Source organism: Sinocyclocheilus anshuiensis, unplaced genomic scaffold, assembly GCF_001515605.1.
Source record: "Sinocyclocheilus anshuiensis isolate Anshui unplaced genomic scaffold, SAMN03320099.WGS_v1.1 scaffold2166, whole genome shotgun sequence".
In the NCBI taxonomy this organism is placed as follows: domain Eukaryota; kingdom Metazoa; phylum Chordata; class Actinopteri; order Cypriniformes; family Cyprinidae; genus Sinocyclocheilus; species Sinocyclocheilus anshuiensis.
Window position 1 is genome coordinate 1,247,472 of NW_015557079.1, and position 19,374 is coordinate 1,266,845.

General features: G+C 37.3%; 1 protein-coding gene across 1 annotated transcript in view; it reads left to right on the forward strand.

Annotated features, from left to right (window-relative positions):
- Positions 1 to 1,146: 1,146 nt before the first annotated feature.
- LOC107676875 (B-cell CLL/lymphoma 9 protein-like) overlaps positions 1,147 to 19,374 on the forward strand; it is a 51,838-nt gene continuing 33,610 nt past the window's right edge. The window contains exons 1-2 of the mRNA XM_016471600.1: positions 1,147 to 1,708; positions 3,627 to 3,779. The gene's annotated coding sequence lies outside the window, so the exon portion shown is untranslated. The remainder of the gene's footprint in view (positions 1,709 to 3,626; positions 3,780 to 19,374) is intronic.

Below are 19,374 nucleotides of genomic sequence, written 5' to 3' on the forward strand. Positions count from 1 at the left end.
CGTGGCAGAGTCTTAACTTTGATAAAGAATATCTCTTTGGTTTTGAGACTTTAGTCTTTGGAACTTCAGGGATCTTATCTATGCACAATCAGCCTGTAACACTCCAAACAGAAAGGAAAACTTGAAATCGCATCATACGACCCCTTTAATAATTCCAGTCTTGCTCGAGAACTCCGGTCTGATGCACGCGGGTTCTAGCGTTATTTCCTTACCACTTCTCGCGTGTGTTTTGGTGTGAAACGTAGTTTGCGGACCAGATCAGTCATGCAGTGTGTAACCTCCTGTCACCGATCCATCGTGCAATGTGAACACAGCAGCAACTGAATGCTACCTCAGTATTCATATTTCCCTTATGAGCTGATTCGCTACAAAGCTTTGATTAATGTCTTTTCCTTTGTTGTAATAATAAATTAGAATGTAATAATTTATTTATTTTGATTTGGGAGTAAATATAACGCAGACAGTGTTTTCACGAGATTAATTTTTATCTAGCATCTGACATCACTTAAATGGTAGGAATGTGATTGTAATTTTGAACCCTTTCTCTTACCTCACAATGTCTCACTCTCAACAAACAGCTGTACACCAGGATTCAACACGTTCTTACTACACTACTGAGCTCTTCCTTGCTTTGATTAGCCACTGCACACATTTGAATAACAAAGAATGTCGTCTGGATTCAGAGCAGCACAGTCGCTCGAATTGATCTCCGCCGTCCCTCACTATATTCAATGGCGAGTCAACCTGACCTAGAATTGCTACTTATTACAATATGGACTGAACCATCCGGTCGGATCAAAGAGGGGGGAGGCGAGCACACATCAGCAGCACTCGCTCATCTCTGATGGGGGAAGCCATGTTAGTGCCGTGAGCTATTTTAATCACTCTTGTTTCATAAGGAAAGGCTGTGACTAGCACGTTTTGGGGAGACGGAATCGCTCGCGAAGCCCCCTCGCGCGGAATCGGACACCCCTCTGTGTTTTTCCAACCGCACACTTTTCACTATTAAAATATAGCGGCTTTTCCCAATCACTGTAAAGGAGAGCAGTCCAAAGGATAAAGGAAATAGATTATCCTTTTCGCATCTAAAACATATAATGTCGATGAATATAGCAAGAATCATAGCCCTACAAGTGTTCCGATGTCGCTGCGGTTATTATTTGATCCAGTGCTATTTTTAACGCATATCACTCGCTCAAGTACAAATACACTGCAGAGTTGATTTAAAGCGTTAATTCTAGTGGATCTCTAGCACACAAGAGCCTGCAGGATTTTAAGCTCTCTCTCTCTCTGGCCAGGAGCTTGATAAAACAGCTCCCCTCCCCCAAGCGTTGGCGAAACAGGAACAACTTCTTTGAGAGAGAGAGAAAAGGGCTGCACAAGTTTGGGACGTCTTGGATCCGCCGTTTGGCCATTTGTAGTCCGGAGCTGAGATTTTTTTCCTACACCGATTCTTTGGGGTTTACCTAGGATTGTAGGCGCCCTTTGTTAGCGAGAAGGCTCGGGCATCCATGCTCTTGAATTTTTTCTTTGGAAAATGGGATACCTCTAGGATTATAATGAGGGGAATGCGCGCGCTTGTGGAATAACTTCAATGTTTTCCCCAGTGGGAATGGAATTCGCGGAGCCCTGATTTATTTTAGTAATTGCAAATGCAACGGGGAAAGTGCTTTATGTGGAATATTTGCTGTTGCCGTGCTCAACATGGGTAAGATTTGTTTTGCTCGTTCATACTTTTCTTCCATACTCGATTGGCCTTGCTCCCATTTAATTATACTTGGGAAACCCCAAAGAATGACTAATTTCGGATTAATTGCTTTTCAACGTCACAAATAAATAGTCCAAGTGCTCTTAATTTAATTCGACTGTGTTATATATTTTCCTTAGTCAACATGCATTCATAGCAAGGCACGTATAACTTTCTTGCAAATGCCATTATGGCTGGAGATGCTAAAGGAAGCTTGTTTTCCCACCCCGCGGTTTTCCCTCTCCCATACCTACTTTTCATCTCTACAAATCTCAACTGTTCATTTAAAAACACTTATTTCCGTATACACCGTCCTTATACATTTTAAACACTTCTGTTTGTCTCAAACGCCTTTGCTTCCCCAACTTTCCTCGGTTTTTTTGTCCTCTTCAGAGAATCCACCAGGTTACAAGGAAGTTCGTGAGGTCACCGCTGCGTGTTTTTACAGCTCTCCATTGTTATATCAAGCCCCATTTACTTTTCTTACAATGTTGTTAAAACCCTCGTTTTGAAACCGTATATCCAGCTGAACGTGATACGCAACTCGACTGCAGATATAAATGGTGTTTTGTTGTCTATCTGTGTGCAGGTATCTGTGTTGGGTTACTCGAGAGAGGCCAGTTAACTCTACCCAGGCCTGCACACAGCAGGGTGTATCACAAAAACATAAGCAACCAAGGTGCTTTTGAACTAAATTTTCTTCAGAAGACTGTCAAAATGTGTTTGACCGTAGGAAGTTTTGGTGCTTGAATTGTGTGCAATATAGATGAGGTTGTCACAGTCAAGGAACTCTAATGCTTTGCATATTTGTGATATTATTCAAAAGGAAAGCCCATGTTTGCTGGGTGTGGTTTGCCAAGCATGGATATACAACATTGAATGCTTTATTTATAGGTGTTACAACCTTTGGTTACCCTAGTTTGAACTTAAGTGACTTTTAGTGCATTATGTATGAACATTAAAGACTGGTCTTGTGTGTAGTGTTGTGAGACTTTGGCTTAAGACTACAATTTAGATATTGATGAGGAATTGTTTATTATTAGCATCAAATTTGTTTTATAGTCAGGAGTAAATGCTCAGATTGTGTACAAAATTGCTGACTGTACGCTGTTAGGGGTAACAAATTACAGTGTTTTTCTTGGTAAGGACTGACCTTTAAGATAAAGATGCTTTTTGTTGAGTTTAAGAAGTAAGTTCTTCTAACTTAACTACTGTGTGTTTGGGAGCCTAAGCACCAACCACTTTGGATGTTCATTTTTACTTAAAATCGCTAAAGAGAAATTACAGTGTGCTAATGTAACACTTGTTTCCCTCCGTTCTGAACCTTGAATGTACTTTCAGTCTTGTAGACTACAGCATATAGGCGACCTGAGGGGGGGGGTTCTTATGTTTCTTGGATTTCTTCTGGCAGTAAGCGTTCTATTCGTTTTGGCTTCACCTTACCACAGCATTCAAATATAATGCCCGGTATTTGTCCCAAGTCACTGTGCAATAAAGAGAAGCCCAATACCACATTGATTGAAATATTGCATACTGTGATATTTGAGAACAGTTTGGTTTTTCTTTATTGAATCGTTAGTTTCTTGCTGCCGAATGATGTTGAACTGCATTGGCATTATTTGGACCCTCGCTTACAAAAATTGCTTCCTGTTTTTGCCTTCGTTCCTGCACTTTCCATGAAATCTCATCATCGCTTTTATGACTTGCACATAATCTCAGTGCAACCAATTCTACTTGACATCTAAGAATAAATGCTCAAATAAGAAAAATCACACAACAAACTCTACCACCATCAAGCATCTACCGCTATCTTCAGATCTTCTGTGGTTATGTGTATGTTTGTGGTCTGACTCTGAACTTCTTTTTTTTTTCTCCACAGGTGTTCGGATAGAGTCTGTGATCTCCTGAGCTCACTGGTTTAATCTACGGGAGAAGAGGCGCTCACAAATTCACACGCTATACAGTGGAAATTATTTGCATGGTCTTCAGTTGAGGGAGAACGGGAAACTCTGAAACCTGAGGGGTGTTCAAGGTAAGTTAACTATAGTGCAATGCACGCACTGTCTTGTTTTACACAGATCTGAAATGTAGGATTTCATATTTAAGACCTTTTTGATTTAATACTGCAAAGAACGACTAACAACGTTATTTGACATAAAATCAGTTGTGCTTTTACAGGACCATCATACTGGATGATGGGGGACCCTGCTAATTTATTTGAGTCCATTAAGGAGCAAGTCAGCCTAGATTGATTTTAATGGTATATTGATTGATTGATGCAATATGTATATTTAAGTATAAGAATGCATTACTATTTCTCATGCTTTAGATTATGGATGTGAGTTTGTTCTACAGACAAGACTGATAGTTTCATTGAGGAGAAGTTTTCTATTGGTTTTAAAGGAATAGTTCGCCCAAAGATTCCTAACTTGCTTTCTTCCGTCGAACACAAAAGGAGAAATTTGAGCAATGTTTTAGCTGCATTTTCCCATGCTGTTACAATTAATGGAGACAAAAAGGAAGTAGAAGCATCATAAAAGTAGTCATGCACTATATTCCAACTCATATTATTTTTTTGTGTGTGTCAGACAAACCACATTTGAAGTTATTCACTGCTAGTTCCTCAAGAACAAGAGTGATCTATTTTGTGAATGAATTGCTCAACACGGTTTTGTGAACCGGCTCAACCAATTCATGCAAAATATTTGATTAAAAGAATAGTGCTGTTAATGTTGGCTTCAAGAGATTTGGTGCATTTGCATTCTTGGTGAAGCTTAAAACACCATTCCCAATTAATTGCTATTGCATGGAAGAGAATGACAAGTACATTCTTTATAATTTCCCCATAATATATCATAAGGGTTTGGTATGACATGAGAATGAGTAAATGCTGACACAATTTTCATTGTTGACCTAACTCGCCTATTCATTTAAGTAGAATTGTGGAGTTCCTGCTGGTGCATAAATGTGTAAAAATCCAGTCCATGTAGCAACATGTTAAAAAACAAAAAAACCCTAGCATTGTGTTGTTGAGTTTTGCTTAGGCAAGCATCACTCCCATTTCTTTAATTGATGAAAGTATAATTTAAGTCTAATAAGACATAGGCACCTTGAATTTCTTTTGCTTTTGGTGCTGATTATTTTCACTATAGATGTTACAAAGCACCTATGGAATTTATCCGCTGCATTTAAACATGCCAATTATTGAAAGTGAGTTTGGGAGAAAGTTTATGGGAAACAATGATTTGATTATTTCTTCTGATGCAATTTTAGTGTCTTGCTCTTTCAGTGTCTGTCCCACTCTCATATTTGGCAGATATTGCTGGTATTCTGTATCACAGGCTTGGCTGTAGTTGTGGTATGCCCAGAGGTGACTGATGCTAGCAACCTACTGTCCTCTGGCCAACAATAACTGTAGCCATTTACTGTGAATTGTGTTTGTGATGCATGAATAAACTTATTATTCTTATGTTGGTTTTGAAAACACAAATTCTCAGAAATAATCAAAACTTAGATGTGCAAGTAAAACAAGGTTTTTTGTTTTAAAGGATTCCTTCCAGTTTATTTGCCATTCCTTTTTTTTTTTGTAATTAAAAGAGCTGCTAAGACATTTGGATTAATATCCTCTTTTGTGTTCCACTGGAGAAAGAAGGTCATATAGGTTTGAAAAAACGCCATTTTAATTTTGGGTGAACGAATACTTTTTCAGTATAGGCCAAACTAGACTGACTCATTGAAGGGTGAAGAGCCACCAAAATGTCAATGTTGTAGCTCAAACTTGTTTGTAAAACATGTTTTTGGTCTGCCCAAATTTTAATGTCATGAGACAAACTTTGATTTTGTAAGATGGACCCAAGAAAAACCTTTTAAGATTTTATCGCATAGTACATTTGAAGGGATAGTTCACCCAAAAATGAAAATTCTGTCATTAATTACTCACCCTCATGTCGTTTTAAACCTGTAAGACCTTCGTTCATCTTCAGAACACAAGTTAAGATATTTCTGATTAAATCCGAGAGCTCTCGTACCCTCCCATAGACAGCAAGGGAACTACCACGATCAACGCACAGAAACGTAGCAAGGACATCGATGAAATAGTCCATGTGACATCAGTGGTTCAACTTGTATGTTATGAAGCTACGAGAATACTTTTTGTGTGCAAAGAAAACAAAAATAACCATTGTGGAGAGTATCATGACGCACGCGCTTGTTTCCGGTTCATGTATACAACGCATTGCTCTGCTGCTTACGTAACACGCACATGCATTTTTTACATGAATCGGAAACAAGCGCATGCGTCATTATGATACTCCCCACAATGGCAGCACGCCGCTGCAGATGGGATGAGGAGAAGAATTGTTGAATAAAGCCGTTATTTTTGTTTTCTTTGCGCACAAAAAAATATTCTCGTAACTTCCTAAAATTACGGTTGAACCCCTGATGTCGCAAGGACTATTTCATCGATGTCCTTGCTACGTTTCCGTGCCTTGATCGTGGTAGTTCCCTTGCTGTCTATGGAGGGTCAGAGAGCTCTCGGATTTCATCAAATATCTTAATTTGTGTTCCAAAGATGAATGAAGGTCTCACGGGTTTGGAACAACATGAGTGAGAGTAATTAATGGCAGAATTTTTTATTTTTGCGTGAACTATCCCTTTAAATAATCTTTTATAGAGTTGTATGTAAAATTGTTTAGTCTTTTTTTTTCTAAATTGAAATATATAAAATGTTTATATTTATTGTGTTTATTTGAATTAGGGCTGAAAAGATTAGTCAACATTATAGACGATGGTGACAAATTTTTTTTTTTTTATGATATGGACTAATGCCTGCAATAAAATGTATTGACCAGTGTGGCACTGTAGCACAAGACTAATTATTATTGTTAAATAATTGTTTAACATTTTCAAAAACGTAAGTGATTTATCTTGTTTTATTTATTAGTTAGAAAATATTTAACTCAATATTTTAACTTATTGCGAAAGCAAAGAGCCTACCAATTAATCTCTGAAATAATCGATAAGTCGATTAGTCGTTCTAATAATTGTTAGATTAATCGATTATCAAAATAATTTGTTGCAGCTGTATGTTGAATCTATGTCTGCAAAGCTGGTATGGCAATGCATTTAAATACAACAACAAATAGGCCTAACTTTGTCTGAATTGACAAGTAAACTGAGTAATTTTAAATGTAAGTACTTGATTTGTGAGTATATGAGTGAATGCTGATGATTGTCTGGATGTGAAAGTCTGTGTTTGAAGTATGAAGTGTTTCTAAACTACTAATTAGAATATATCAATGTTATTGTCTGGCAGTGTTGAATGAGGTTTGTCTACTTTTGATGGCAAAGAACTGTATTAAAGTTTTTGTGTGACTTGAGTTGGGACCCTGAAAGTTGAGTTGTCCGTGTACAGCGTCAGACACCTACACACAAAATGCCAACCTGTAATCACTGATACAGCCTTTACGCCTGTCCTGCTCAGTGCCAATGAAATGCTCTTTAATGTGTGTGCTTTGAGCTGAATGTTGTCACTGTATGTCTGGAACCAGTATGGTGAGAATAGTTTATAGTGCTTGTTTGTCTGTGAATGGGTTTTGTGTGAATTCTTTGCGATGACTTGCCCGTTTGCTTGTGTGCTCTTTGATTAGTGCCATCCCCTCTTTCAGGTCTGTGTATGTTAGTTTGTGGTTTGCATTTCCTTTGCAGTTCATAATTAAAGGTGATTTTGATAAATGTGCAGGAGGATTTTATAAACCCCACTGGCCACAGCGGAAATCCTGCCCTTTAACCGGAGCTGGTCATACTTTTCTTTATTGGTTGTCTTGTTGCCAGGGTTACCTCACTGAATTATGAGTGTCATTTATCTCTGCCAAACTTCTAAAACCCTGTTTTTTTTTTTTTAAAGTTTATAATTGCAAGTTAATCTGATATAGCATTGAGTTCATTGGAAAAGTTTTGACCAAAAATCCAAATTCTTGTTTTGCATAAAGTGGAAGCAAACAAGCAGGTTGCTTGTTTAAAATGAGCTGGTTTCTCCTGGGAAAAATGGGATTTGCATGTGTAAATGTTTAGACTGTTTTTGCTTGTCGCATAGAGCTCACTAGATTTATTTTATTATCTTTGAGAATATAAATCATTACAAGCTTGCATTATAATTGGTCTTTTAAAGATGTGATGTAATGGAAGTAGAGGCAGATATTTTTTTTTTTTATGTATTGTGAGAATATCTGAGTGAAACAGGAAAAAAGTAGGGCAGGTACTTGGTTATATTGGATGGAGACCAATGTCAATAGACGCTTATGTTAGATTAAAAAAAGGGGTGGAGTTTAAACCGATTAAATGATTGGACAAGCCCGGCATGTGTCACTGGAGTGAAGTCTGTGATTTGAGCAATCTTTGATTCAAAATTAAGAGCTCAATTTTTCAAAACATGTATGGATGAATCATTCACAATAAGATTAATAACATGCATTTAGAAATTAATAGGTTGCATTTTCATTTCATGTCAACTTTAGGGTTCAGCACTGATAGTTGTACATTGATGGACCCTGTTATGTTATTTGATGGCAAATTATTTATGTAAATCCTTTTTTGCCCTTGCAAATCAAATATGGTTTTGTTAAACAAGTAAATGAGTTAGTTATTATTCCTGATGAAATGTTTACACTTCGTATTAACATCCATCTAGGTGTATCCGATCACAAGTGGTCACGTGACATGCATAATGTCTCAAATGTGTCTCCTACGACCACTTGTGATCGACTTCACTCACAAATGGGTCTCTTGTTTTTAGTTTTTTTTAGTTCTTGTAGTTGAACTATGTTTGCTGAAACCATTGCTTGATTGACAGATGAGTGCAGTGGTTGATTGACAGAGGAGTAGGCAGTTTTGCATCAGGGTGCATAGTGTAAATGTGATGTGGACTACCTCCCACTACAGTTTGGATCACACAACATTCTGGATGCGTTGTATGTAGGTCTGACCACTTGTAATCAGATCACCTGAGACTGAAGTTGTAAACGGGGCCTAAAATGCATTACTCTCTTGTAGACTGGCATAGATTGAACTCATTATAATCTAATTCAGTTTGTCTTAGACAAAGCAGAAGCCTACACCTGTGTTTGCATTGTGTTTGCTTACCTCATAGTAGGGCTGCACGATAAATCGAAATGGAATCGAGATCGCGATTTGACAGAAGCTGCGATTGCCATGCGTATCTTTCAGTGAAGCACAGTTCTGTGATCAGCAGTAAATCTCCATCCAAAGGCCAGAGGGCGCTCTCGCGCTGAAACTCCAAATACGCCTCGCAGAAGAAACCCAGAAAATGCCTATTGCTGCAGCTGAATAAACAGAAGATTTAACTGCTTTCATTGATTCAACGTGACTAATAAACACACGACTACGGCAATATACGGTTTATCTGAGTTCTTATTATTATAATTTTCATTAAAATAAAGTATATTTGTAATGCAATGCCTTTATCACTGCTTAAATACTATGAAATATGTTGCGTGTATACTATGAGCCTATGCTGGTTTTAGATGGATGTGGTTGGTTTATCTGGTCAAGCTGGTATCCCAGTCTGACCAGCTAAAAAAATGCGCATAAACCCTCTAAAACCAGCTTGTTAAACCAGCTGACCAGGCTAGGAGACAAACTTAAGACCAGCTATTTTTTAGTTTTAGCTATTTTTTTTAAAGAGGGATGTAAATAACAAGATATATGAATGCAGTAATCATTCAGTACCTTAGTATATATTGAAATAATGTCTGATATCATCTTTGTATCATGGTCCTGCAGCCATAGTACGGTTTTGTGAGAGTGATTTTCTTCAGTCTTTTCATTTTACCTTATTATACAGGGCTCCAGACTAATTCTTCCCACTGGTCGCTCTTTTGCGACTAACTTTTTCAGTTGGTCGCACGAGCACATGATTTGGTCGCAATATTTTTTTTTTTGCGCTACAACATGGGATTAATCAATGCATGCTTTTATCATAGTTTATAGTTATATGGAAACGAAAGTGGTTAACATTCAACCCGTTCTTTTTCATCAGTATTATTTGTGATTTGAATTTTGTGAACGGGAGATCCTCTTTTGCGGTGTTATAAGCCGGGCTTGGGGTGCTTCCACTTTCGAATTCGTGATGTTGTCACGTTTTACAAGAAAAGATAATTGTCTGTTTTGCTTACATCTACACACCTTTCACTTTTTAAGACTAAAACAAAAGATGGATGCATTGTTATTCTTAATTAAAAAGCACAACAACAATAAAGCCGTAAGATACAATGACAAACTAGCTTACAAAACGTTTATTAACAAAAACGAATAAGATGAGGCATGGCATACACCACATGCTGTATTATATACAGACTAATAAATTACAGAACGTTTAGCAAACACTGAGGAATCAAATAAAAAAAATAAAATAAAATAAAAGAGAGCCTCCATAGTGTATAACGTGAGGTAAATGACAAAGATAACAAGCTTTTCAAAATGAAAACAAAAAGAAAAGTAAAACTAAACTTGCTGTCGGTGACAGTGCTTGCATGTTTTTTCCCCCACAAGAATACCAACATTCACCTCTGGTTTAAGAAGCGGTCTTTTACTTTACTTTAGCTTGAAGACCATCCACCGTTTCCTCAGTATTCGTGTCATTTTTGCTTCGCGCTTGTGCTGACGCGGCGAGTATAAACCTGGCTCTACACTATAAGCGCTGCGCAGTTCAAACAAGTAGCGCGGTTTTGTTATGCTTTCAGTTTTGTTTGCTGTTTTATGTTTCACTTATGCAACAGAAATGGCAACGCTTATGAGTTGAACAACGCGGTGGTCGCGCCAGTGTGACCACACACAAAATTTAGTCACACAGGCAGAAAATATGGTCGCAAAATGCGACCATTTGGTCGCAGTCTGGAGCCCTGTTATAGTTGGTTTACTGGTAGAGTGTTGGGGAGTATATCTATTAAACAGTTCAGAAAATGCCCTGAAATTTAATTTGTAGTTTAAATTTGCAGATTAGAAGTTGAATGTTGTGTAATAGTGTAATCATTGTCTGCTCTCAGACAGAATATAGCAGCATTAAATCGACCTACAGTTCACCAACTCTGTTAGCCAAATTGTAGCCTCAAGCGAATGAAGAGAGCAAGAACTTCTACCTCTTGCTAACCACATTTATACAGCGGTAAAGTGCACACATATGATCAAATCTTTTAACTGAAAAGCTTTTTATATCAGTATGAAATTGTTTAAAAACATCATTTTGCACTTGCACTTAGTCGTAATGTACAATTAGTATTTGAATTAGCAATGTTTATCAGCGTATTTCATAGCGATACATAGCAAAACCTTAAATTGACGCTTTTTTGACATACAAAAGCACTTGTATTAGCATTTTTATTCTACTTTTCATGCCAGTCTAAAAAAAAAAAAAAAGATTTAGCCAACGGTAGTTTTAACCATATTTGCATTAGCAGTCTCTACATTTTAGGCTTTTTTGCTGGCTAGCAGTATTTGTAACCATACTCATCTGAGAGAGTAGCGCTCTCAATATGCAAGCGTCATTAAATGCTAATCATGGCCGCTGGGTGCTGTGCTGCAGAAATAAGCTTTTTGGTCTCACGGTTTCTCACTGGTGACCAAGTAACCCTGTCCTGACAGAGTCTCGCTGGCTTCTCCCCTACAGGCCAGCGCACCATCTGTCAACCCTCACAGCTGTCATCCAGAGCAGCTTTAACCAAAAAGACTCTTTTTAATCTCTGCGCGAAACCATACTGATCTGCTAATCTTAGTGCACTTGCTATTCTGCCAAGCTTATTTTTGGAATTAGGATCAGGGATGCTCCTTTACCTTCTGTACAGATGGTGTTTGTTTTTGTATTGTAATATTGTTCAAGCTACTGCACAGTGGGACTATGGAGTAATATTGATTCATGTAGACAAAGCCCCCAACCATCTCGTCTGTCTTGGCTTACTTATTCACCATGCATTTTTGAGTGGCAGGCGGACAGTTAAGAGTAGGGATGGGAATCTTAAAGTGATAGTTCACCCAAAAATGAAAATTGTGTCATTAATAAAACCCGTAAAATTACGGTTGAACCACTGATGTTACATGGACTGTTTCAACGATGTCCTTACTACCTTTCTGGGCCTTGAACGTGTCAGATGCATTGCTGACTATACAGGGTCAGAAAGCTTTCGGATTTCATCAAAAATATCTTAATTTGTGTTCCGAAGATGAACAAAGGTCTTATGGGTTTGGAATGACATGAGGGTGAGTAATTAATGACAGAATTTTCATTTTTGGGTGAACTATCCCTTTAAGCAATTGATTGATTCTAGCCGGAGTGGCATTTGATGGTAACTTTACTGTCCTACGAAGCCATGAGAGAGGAGTTGTGAGTAGCGAAGCAGCTGACACTGGTAGATCACTTGACGGTGGCAACATGGCAGCCATAGTACACCCAAATTTCATTCATACTGCACGTTCATATTATATAGAAAATAAGTGCCCAGTCCTGGTCCTAGAAATCTACCCTCATCAAACACAACCTCTGATATAGAACATACTTTTTTTAATAGTCAGAAGTAAGTTTCAAGGCAAAAGTGATACCTACGGGACAGTAAACTATTTCGGATGCATCAGCTGTGTTGGTCACAACTTAAAGGGGTCATAGGATACTACATGCACTTTTACAAGTTGTTTGAACTGAAATGTGTGTGTACACAACCACCCATTGAGCCCCTCAAAATGACCGCAAGGGAAATTCCCTCACCGCGACAGCCCTAGGTAAAAAATGTGTTTTTTACACTACCATTGAGAAATTTTAACCAAACTATGTTACAGACTTTCCATTAAGACCCTAAAGAATCATATCAACTTGTGGAAAATGGGCAACCTATGACCCCTTTAAAACTTCTCTTTAATGTTTTCCTTTATTAAATTTACATTTACTTTTAGTCATTTAGCAGACGCTTTTATCCAAAGCGACTTACAAATGAGGACAATAAAAGCAGTCAAAACTAACAAAAGAGCAACACTATATAAGTGCAAATGACTTATATAGTGTTTAAACTTTATACCACAGGGCTGTTGAATGCTTGATTCAGATTGGTTGACGAATGTTCAAAGACAGGGCTCCAGACAAAAAATCAAGTAAGGAGCCATTGGCTCCTATAAGAAAAAATATTTTTTTTAGGTGCCACAGAATAAACATGTTTTATTAAGTTGGCTTGAGAATAGGGCTGAACGATTTTGTTAAATAATCTAATTGCGATTTTTTTTTTACCAATATTGCGATTGCGATTTAATATGCAATCATTTTTTAAAGCTCTTTATGTTCTGTATTATTCAACAAAGACAAGCTATAAATCATTGTATAGTATGACCAAAACAAAATTAGATAGATTAAACATAAAAGTTATTTTCTGTAGGCCAGGTCTATATGTTACGATGAAATTAGGTGATGCATGAATTGATATGAATTACATTTTTATTTAACATCTACAATCACAGTATATTGACTGATTTGTTGAACTTCCAACCTTGTAAGCGTGCAATAATTATGACTACATAAAGCACTCACAAATAAGCCTGGTGTAAACATTATTATGAAAGTCAGTAACAAATCACACAAACTAAAGTAGATTGCAGAAATATAAAAACAAATCTGTTGCTTTACCACACTACTTTAGGTAATTCAGAGTCACTGTAATAAACATATGTAAACATGTGGACTGCACTAAACACTGTCTTTAACTTTAGACCAGTGGTTCTCAAACTTTTTTGGTCGCGCCCCCGTTTAAACCTATAAAAAAATCTGGCTCCCCCCTTTTCCCAAATCCCCATCCCACCTCGTTTTTGCACGTGTAGTTGAATGACAGTCCTTTCCACCACCTTGTGGCGCAACACTGTAACTGCACTGACTGACAGCCCGTCTAGATTAAAGTGGAACACAGCTCTTTACTCTCGCGTGTCACGTGACCGAGTGTAATCGCAGCCTCTGCGATTGAAAAATCGCGTTTTTTCATATCGTGATATTATCGCAAATGCAATTAATCGTTCAGCCCTACTTGAGAAAGCCAATTTACCAATCTACCATTTAAACGTATTATTATTCTTCTGAGCCAAAATTTAAAAACTATCTCCTCCTAGAGCTTTCAAGCTACAACCACCAAACTCTGGTCAGACCTTCAGACTGGTCTGACTCTGTGTGCTATATCCTTTCTAACTGATCCGACTTATCGTTTTCGTAAACCAGACTATCAAAACCACCTAAAATCTCATAGACTTCCATTGAGGGTGTGAAAACTTTTATACAATGAGAATTATGGTGTTTTTAAGCTGACTACTGCCATAGCAAAGCTTAAAAACTCCCTACTGAAAAACCAGCTAAAACCCACCTAAGCTGATTGGCTGCGTTGGCTGGTCTCCCAGGCTGGTTTTAAAGTGGTTTTGGCAACTTTTTAGCTGGTCAGGCTGGTCTTAGCTGGTCAAGCTGTGAGACCTGCTAAAAGACCAACCAAGCTTAACCCAGATATTTTCAACTTAAACCAGCTAAGACTAGGCAACCAGCCTAAGCTGGTTTTAGCTGGTTTTTAGCTGGGTTTTTACTGAATCAACTGGGTTTAGCTGGTTTTTAGCAGTTTTTTTTTTCCTACTGAATCTACTGGTTTTAGATGGTTTTAACCGTATTAGCATAGAAACATGCAACTCATGCTAACACCATGCTAGTAACATGCTAATCATGTTAGAAACAAGCTAGCAAACATGCTAGTAACAGGCTAATCATGCTAGTAACTTGCTAATCATGTTAACAGTGTGCTAGTAACATGCTAATCATGCTAGAAACAAGCTAACAAACATGCTAGTAACTTGCTAATCATGCTAAAAACATGCTAGTAACATGCTAATCATGCTAGAAACATGCTAGTAACTTGCTAATCATGCTAGCATTATGCTAGTAACATGCTAATCATGTTAAAATAATGCTAGTAACATGCTAATCATGTTGACAACATGCTAGTAACTTGCTAATCATGTTAACAAAATGCTAGTAACATGCTAGAAACTTGTTACTTATGCTAACAAAATGATAACACCATGCTAGTAACATGCTACTCATGCTAACAACATGCTAGTAACATGCTAATCATGTTAGAAACATGCTAGTAACTTGTTAATCATGCTAACAAAATGCTAACACCATGCTAGTAACATGCGAGAATCATGCTAGCAACATGTTAGAAACTTGCTAATAATGCTAAAAACATGCTAGTAACACGTTAATCATGCTAGAAACATGCTAGTAACATGCTAATCATGCTAGAAACATGCTAATAACATGTTAATCATGCTAAAAACATGTTAGCAAATTGTGCTAGAAAAATGCTAGTCATGCTAGAAACAGCCTAGCAACCACCCCAGGTACCCTAGCAATATGTTTTATATCTATTTTTCTGATAGACTGTATTGCCTTGAAAACATTCAAACTTTAACCTTTAAAACTATTTTAACTTTCAAACGACTTCAAACTGAAAACTTTCAGACTGCAAGTTTTTAAAACTACTTCAAACTTTCTGTCTAGGCTTTTTCGAGCCAACATAAAGTTTGTCTACAAACTTTACTCATCTAGTTTATTTGATTATTATTATTATTTTTTTTACATTTTAACATTTCAATCATACTGTCTTGTTTATATCTAATATTTTCTTGGATTTATCAGCATTTTAATCCATCTTGTAGATGACCTGGGAACTAAGGTTCACTTAAAGTAGGAACTAAATGTCTTTTCCAGCTTGAAATATACAGTCACAAAGAATTGTTCATTACACAGAATCTGTACCAATATCATGGACCATAAGCATCACTTTGCCACTGAGTGTTGTTTGGGCTCCTCCTCAATGCATCCTAAAAGTGTTGTCATATGTCTCTCACACATTCAGTCTGTTTTTCTGAATCTGAAAATTGAAGGGGGTCTGAATACTTTCCGTACCCACTGTATATATGTATATATATATACAGTGGGTACGGAAAGTATTCAGACCCCCTTCATACCGGCTGTACACAAAGCAGCGCTCCACTCACAAACACTGCTTTATCAGGCATTACATGTAAGATGAAATGAAAATGACATTGAAAATTTTCTGAAGACAGTCGGTTTCCTTCTGAAATACAGTGATTATAAAAACACATGCACGGGTTTTTGATTTTTAAACGTGCAGTGCTCATGTTTATTCAACGAAGTTGAAGCCTTTTGGAAAATCTATTTGTGGCGGTCAGTTTTGATATTGTGGCGGCCCCGCACAAATAAATCAATGTATGGGAAATCCTGAATTTTAAAGCTGATACTTTATTAAAAAGTAACAAAGCACGAAGCTTTTTGCGATTACTGGACATGTGCTTCAAATAATATGAAGTTCACGCATTAACAGATCACAGCATATAGACCAAGATCTTCATAAGAAGAAGCCATATTAGTAATGATTATAAATGAGAATCGTTAACGATATTGCCAATATCAACACAGATGACCGCTTTACCGGTTGTAATTTGTTCAAGTTGTGCACCAAATTGACTCTGCTTTTGTGCACTTTTACTTGCATGTTTCCGTCATGTCGATCTCTCTCATGCTGTTCAACTGAGCTGTGTTTATCAGGTGTGTGTCAGCGCTGCTGTGCTGCAGAGATAAGGACTGTTTGAAACATCTTTCCACTAAAATTTGGATGCGCATCGTCTCAGTTTAATACGTGAATATAACAAAAGATGTGATCACAAAACAGTCAGGAAAAAGGCATTACATGCAAATTTTTAAGTCATAATATATAAATATATATAGTCACCAGTGGCGACCTCAGCAATAACTTCACTCGCAAATGAATATTTTTGGTCGCAAATGCAACCGTTTTAGTCGCAGTCTGGAGCCCTGTAAGGTGTGCAATTATTCTCCAGAAAGCGCACAGAAATGCAGTAGTTCCACGTCTGTCGACTGCATTAGTTTTATATCACTTTGCAAAATTATTTCAGTTGTTCCTTACAGTGTACAACAGCAAAAGAATTAAAACTAACAACCAAGACACTGACCAGGCAAACAAATATGGCCAACAATAGCATAAAATGACTATTTCCATGTTTTTGTTTAAAATACCTTTTATTATATATGGAAGCATGATTTCTTTCTCCCACTTTCTCTCTTTCAGCACAACCACACATGCTGTACTGAAACGTATGCACAAAACGTGTTGTCAGATTGATTTTTTTGAGAAAATTGTTAAAATAGTAATAGAAAAGCTATATGACATTTCTCAGAGGCAAGGTATAAACGTCACTGTTTTTGATGCAGTTAAACTTACTTTAGCTATTAGTAAAGACTCGGTTGCCTAAAAATGTTGAGAGATGAAATAATTCCAATAACTGTATTAATTTACATATCAGTGCCTCAAGCCTCTGTTTTGATGTGCTAACAAGACTGATCTCTCTTTTTTTTTTCAGTCCTCTTGTAATGATATGGCATTGGTGGGGGGCACTGCTGACCTATAGCTGTGTCATTTATGGTGTATGTGTTCACAGTTTCAACCTCTGTGGGATATGGAGAGGTCCAGCTGTGCCAGCTTGCACCAACCAAGCCAAGAGCAGTACGGGCCAGAGCATCTGTGTGCCAGTTCAGAAGTGTGTGTGGGGGGTTTGTGTGCCAGCCTGCTAAATGGACCTGAATTTAACAGTGTCATTTTGTTGGATGTCTGTCTGTGTTTTTCTGTGTGTATCCTGAAAATCTGGATCTATATGAAACGGAATAGCAATTTACGAGAGTGTTTTTGGTAGTTAATGTGAAGTAGTCTACACTATCTTTGTTACGGGTCAAGAGATGATGTTCAGATAAATGTTCCAAACTGGAAAGACTTTTTCTTCTGTGGAAGACAGTTTTCCCCCTAGAAAGTTCTTTAAAGGATTTTTATAGAAGTGTCAACAGCAGAAAATCTAGAATTTTTTTTTTTCTGTAAATTATTCATTCTATCTTTCCATCTTTAGTCTATATCCTTTGAACTGTTTATTTATTTGTTCATTTACCTATTTATTATTCTTTTCATTCTTGCTATGAAAATACTTCTAGATGCTAGATACATGGCATAAAACAAAATAAAAACAAAATAGAAACAAAAATAAATTATTTTTTTTAACTGCACATTGTAAAGTTGTGATGCCTAAATTCACTTGGAAAATATATTTTTTTAATTTTTGTTTTGTTTTGAAGTTTTTAAGTGTCATAAAAATGATTGGCATATAGATAGATAGATAGATAGATAGATAGATAGATAGATAGACCAAATTGTAGTGTCAGTGTTATTTTAGTATCATTGATACTATTATAGTTTTTATTTATATTTTTAATTTGTTTTTATTTTTATATTTTAGTTTTAATTTCATTCCAGTTTTAGCAATTTAGGTGTGTTTTGTTGTCTGTAGTGTTTTTTTTTTTTAAATTGTAATTTCATTTTCAAGTTATTTTATTTTATTTTATTTTGGTGATGTTTTTTTTTTTTTAAGCAACAAATCTGTATTGTTTTTTTTTTTTGTTTTTTTTCAGTTTTCTTCTCGTTTTCTTCCATTCTGTTGCACTTTTCGTGTTTTAAACGTAAGTCTTATGCAAACAGCCAATTAAACCGGTTAGTTGACTGATTGTTTAGGCAACCGACTGATAGTTTGATTTTTACAATGTATAGTGGTACTCTGTACATTTGTGCACATGAAATATTGCGTGTGTGTGTGAGAGAGCATGCTCATTTTCTCCGGTTGTGTGTGAATGCATGCATGCACGTGCACACACTTACGTGCCAGTGCACATCACCCTTCTCACCAGCTGGTCGTCTGACATCATGTCACCATGGCGCCAGGCCTTTGGCGGCCTGTAGAAGCCTGCAGCACCATGCCAACAGCACGCACAGAAACAGGAGTTTAGTCTTGCATTTAGGGAGCGGGAACACCATGCCAACTCTGGTAGCCAAGCAGGAGAGCCTTCTACTGCAGACACACACATACACACAGGAGCGAGTGTGATCCATGCCAGCGGTGGTCTCAGATCAGGAGAGCGCACTTCACTAGACAGACACAGACACTCCACTGAACAAAGGAACATACACGGCCAAGAGTGCAGCGCTGCATTTAGAGAGAGCGAGGAGGAGAACGGATGGAGGCACTGAACATTTGTCTACTGTTTAAGTTCGCCGGATTCAGCCCGGGCCTGCACAGTTTATGGCTAATGCGTTTGGAAAATGTTCAGGCGCTGTGGAGGAAACAGACGCACGCCTGGTAGAAATAGGCATTTGAGCATTCGAACAGCATGTGTAGCTATTGTATGAAACAGTGTTTTTGAATTGAAAGACAAAAATCACACTGCAAAAAAGCAAAACAGTGGAATACAAACGCAACTGCACGCTTATGGTGGTTTGTGAATAGTTTGGGGTTAATAAAAGTGGTGCTTGGTTCGAGTTTAAGAAACCCTGGTGTAAAAAGCATATATGCACTTTAAGATGAGAGCAACCGCAGTGTGATCTTCACATCAGTGAAACTTCTGTACTATACCAGTATTAACACTCTTTTTGATTTGTTCATGTTTTTAATTATATATATATATA